Source organism: Rhinopithecus roxellana, chromosome 10 (genome assembly GCF_007565055.1).
Source record: "Rhinopithecus roxellana isolate Shanxi Qingling chromosome 10, ASM756505v1, whole genome shotgun sequence".
Lineage (NCBI taxonomy): Eukaryota > Metazoa > Chordata > Mammalia > Primates > Cercopithecidae > Rhinopithecus > Rhinopithecus roxellana.
Window position 1 is genome coordinate 51,589,787 of NC_044558.1, and position 4,654 is coordinate 51,594,440.

The 4,654-nt window shown below is 31.4% G+C and overlaps 1 non-coding gene across 1 annotated transcript; it reads left to right on the forward strand.

Moving 5' to 3' along the window:
* Window positions 1-2,391: 2,391 nt before the first annotated feature.
* On the forward strand, window positions 2,392-2,498 carry LOC115900114. Its single transcript, XR_004059794.1, has one exon. It is a non-coding gene; the product is annotated as a U6 spliceosomal RNA (small nuclear RNA).
* The last annotated feature ends 2,156 nt before the right edge of the window (window positions 2,499-4,654 follow it).

Sequence of the window (4,654 nt, forward strand, 5' to 3'; positions counted from 1 at the left end):
GCTCGGAGAAGTCCTACAGTAGAAATTCTGTAGTATAACTTTGTTTAGACTTTGTTTACAAAATTACTTTGAACACAAACCCTTTGCCATGAGTATGCATTTACATTTTGCATACTATTATTGCTTTTGGAAGACTGTTGGCGAAACAAAAATCTATTTGTAAACTCCAGAAGTTTATGCTTCAAGAAATATGGTTAAAAAATTCTTATGAATGTATTTTTTTGGAATTCTAAAATTTTATTGGAAGAAAAATTATAATTGATGGATTTTATAGCATAGGCTCCCTGAGAATGTGCAAGTTTTCTTTCTAAAGTAGTTGACCAACTTCTAAAGAAACTATGTTTAGCAATAAGTAAATCCACACGTATCAATAACTGCACAGAAAAAAATTGCATCAGATCCTAATGGTGACTCAAATTTTTATTCACTGACTCAATTAGTAATTCCCATAATTACTTAAGTACAAAGTTTTCTTCTGTCTTTATTTAAATACATTGTCTCTACTTTTCGTCAATTGTCTATCAGTGTGTGAAATTGGTAATTAAAAGGAGGTCATACAAATAAGCTTCAGTCTATTGACACTCATTTGAATTCGCAAATAGAAACTGGTGGAAGAAGAAGTTTAGCATGGATAAAAAATTAATCATGTCACAATTGAATAAAGATGCTACCAGTTTAGAATTTTCTGATGGATGAGTTTTTTTCTTTTCTTAAATCCCTAAACTAAATCAATAAAAATTTTTATTTCAGGTGTCAGTGTACTTAATATTTGATATAATGGATTTTTCTTAATGGGAAGGATACGTTACAAGATAAAGACAGAAGTCAGAATTCATTGTCTTTGTCTTATTTTTTCCTACAGAGAAATAGCCTCTATCTTATTTAGTAAGTTTCACAAACAGAAAGGTAAAGACAGATTCCAGCAGGATGTTCAAATCCAAAATACTGGGACATACAAATATCACGATGAGGAATCAGGAGTAATGCAAGCGCTTGCCCATTCTGCTAAACTCCACCTGATAAATTCTCTTGAGAGAAATTTCAAGCCCAGGAGGACTTAGTTTTGAAATGTGCAATTAAAGATATTTGTAAAGAATATCTCAATTGCAATCAGTTTGCCAATCCTGGAGTATTTACTTGAGATTTGCCAAAGTATGAGAATAAAATGTTCTGTTTTTAATATATGTGGAAGAAAACAAAATCACCATGAATCAACAGTAGTGGGACATTTATCAGGGAAAAATGTTCATCATTTCTAAAGTTTCTACACATTTATGTATTCTAGAAGTGTAACTTTAATAAATGTTTCTGTTTAAATATAGAGCATTTCTATTCAGATTAACATTTCTCAGGATAGGCAAAAGAAATTCAATTTAACAAAATGCCAATTAATCTGAGAGAAGGGTTGTCTAGCATCTGTAATCTTAGTGAAATAAGAGGAAAATAAAAGTATCACACCTAACAAGTTTAACATACAAAAAGTAGATTTGGTGATTTAAAATTCCAAGTAAAAGTGTTGGGAGCCAGATGAGAATGGCAGTTAGGATGCTCCAACTACAAGTGACAGAAAATCACAGTTTCAATAGCCTTAATTGGGTTTTATTTGAAAATTTACTAATTCACTAATTAAGAAACTCAGAAAATAACAGGAAAGGACAACTTCAGGATTGGTTATTCCAGTGACGTGAAAAGAAAATGAACAATTTAGTTTATTCCCGTGTCTCTGCTCTACCGCCAATCCCCACACTTACTGACTTTGCTCTTTGACTTACCCAGTGTTCCAGACATAACACTCAGATATGGCAATGATGACCACCAGCAAAGGAGATTAACTCTTTTTGTATTTTGATTTTAAAAAGTGAAGAAAATTTTCCAAGTGTTCCCCCAATATATTTTTCTTCTCATACAATTGGCCAGAACTACAAACTATTCCCATATTTTAAGATTATTGGGTGGTGCAATGGAACCTCCATCTGCTAGCTGAGACAAATCAGGATTCACTTTCTGCTACCAGGGATGGGTCAAATTCTTTGAGTGCAAAGAAGGAGAGAAACCTGAACAAAGTCGAGACATTTTGGGATGAGGTCAGGTGGTAGAGAGCAGCGCGTTAGAGAGTGGATTTTCATAGGCCACCTGAAGTGTGTATTATGACACAACCTGCTGTTTTTAAACAATATAAATAATTTTCTTAGAATATTTGCATTATAACTACAAACATAATTATCTAGATGAAATAAATATGGTGATCGTTAACTGCTTTTATTATTTTATTAGGAAAGCACTTAATGGTTTCCTACTAGTTGCCAGAGGCTCTGCTAGAAACTAGGAATAAAATGTTATTTTTATTCTGAGTAGTACAGATGTTAAAGGTATATTAAAAAATCACTTTGCATGCTTGTTTCAGTAGTACATATACTAAAATTGTAATGATACAGAGACAATTAGCATGGCCCCTGTGCAAGGATGACACAAAAAAGAAAAAAAGAAAAAAAACACTTTGCTATGTAGACTCTAAATTATTTGCTGATAGTTAGTAGTCTATTAAAAATTATTTTAAAAAGTTACCTCATAAAGAGAGTATTGCTTTTCATTGACCTGATATAGAGGAACAATCAATGCAGAGCATTCCTATAAGGAGGACACAATGTATAATGTAGGGAGCAATGTCACCAAATTGAACTCTTCAATATCTCAAACAGGAAGTATCATAGTTATGTTTTTATAAAATATGTTTCAACTTGGCCAGTGGCATAGTGGCAAATGGCAATTCTCTCTGTCTCTCTCATGCACACACACACACGCACACCTGAAAAGGGCAAAACAACGTGGCCAGGCAGGCACTATACCTATCAAATAGCCTGTTTCCGAAGTCAATAGTGGGTTGTAAATAGACTCTAATAAGACAAGGAAATGTTGAGATAAAGTTAAGCAAAGTAAATGTCTTTACTAAAGGACTTCTTAGAGCTTTTACTATGTTAATATGCAGTTATCTAAACAGCTAATATTTCTTGAGAATTTACTGAATGCTACATACTGGCTGGCATACAGTGCTTTAAATATTTTATCTGATCAACATGATAATTCTAGGAGGTAGGCACTAGTTGTATTTTTATTTTAAGATAAGAAACTGGAACCCAGCTAAAAGCTGAGTTGGGGAATAGGGCAGCAGTAAGAAGGTGGCTATCTTCTGTAGTTCATTCAAGAGCTTACTTAGACTTCAAAATTCTTTACATAGCTGAATGGAGGCCTTTCTAGAATAAGATTATGATATCTCTCATAAAGTAATTCTTGGTCTGTTCTTCCATATACAACATGAACACAATAATTGTAACCCAGAACACTGTTAAGCAGATGAATCCATTACAAGAAACATGAAAAATCTCAGTGAAGTATCTATATAATATCTATATAACATGAGTCTATTGAGTCAAATTATATAATCTTAACTTATTAAATACTTGATGTCTTATATTGGATGTTTGGATATAAAAGCCCATTAATTGATAGGTTTCTGTAAAAGTGATTTTGAGTTTTGGTGTAGTGGATGTATTTTTAAGGGTTGAGTTTCTTATTTTTAGCATAAACATATACTATACACATTAATATCAGCTCAGACAGGCCAAGCAAAAATAATTTGTACATGAAAATAATGTATTGCAAGATTATTAAAATAAGCATAAACAAACCAGAATACAGTTTGGCCTGTTTGTAGTTTGTAGTAACAATGCATGTATTATAATTTTACAGTGTAATTACCTTAAGGAAATTGTATAGACATGCCACTTAAGATATTATACCCTGAATTCCAAATGTAGTATTATTACTATTAAGATGCAGAAAAAAAGATTAAAGTTATACACAGAGGACTCTATCTATTTTATAATTATTGTTTGCTTTTATAAGGAATAGTGGGAAAAAGCAAAAAGATGATAAAAACATAAACACGTAATTGTACATAGAAAAGGAAAAGTGAGGTAAAAAGAATACTCAAGACTTTAATATCTCTACCAACTTTGTTAAAGTATCTAGTATAAAATTAAAGGGATATATAATTGAATTAGATGTTTTGCAATTGATTGTATTAATATTCAATACACTAACATTTGTAGTATTGAAGTATAGAGAAATAAAATTGACAGTCTTTATATGATTTAGACCCACTAAAGTGTCAAATAATAAGACTGTATTTAAAACAGATTTTTTATTAGTTTTAATCTTGAAAGTAGCTATGAACTGTGCCTTGGAGCATTTAACAATATTTAATCTGTGAAAACATGGCAAATGGTAAATCCTTACATCGCTTGGAAGGAAACATATGCTCTACAAGAGATAAGTGTAAATATGTATATTCTGAGTAGTTTTTCATTATTAATCTCAAGTTCTTTGGGGTAAATTCTATTTTTGAATTTTAAGCATTTTGTTCAGCTTATTGCAGTAAATTATCATGCTTCCACAATTATTACTTCTTATAAGCATTTTTGCGATGAAAAGAATGCCAATTCTTATCACATTAAATTGCCTTATGAAGAATTATCAACTTTTGTTGCTTCACTGCTTCCTTTCACATCAGTTTTTTTTTTTTTTAAAGAGAACTATTTGCTCCATATCAGCCTGGTTTATACTAAGCTGTTATCCATTAATGTTTGCTATATAC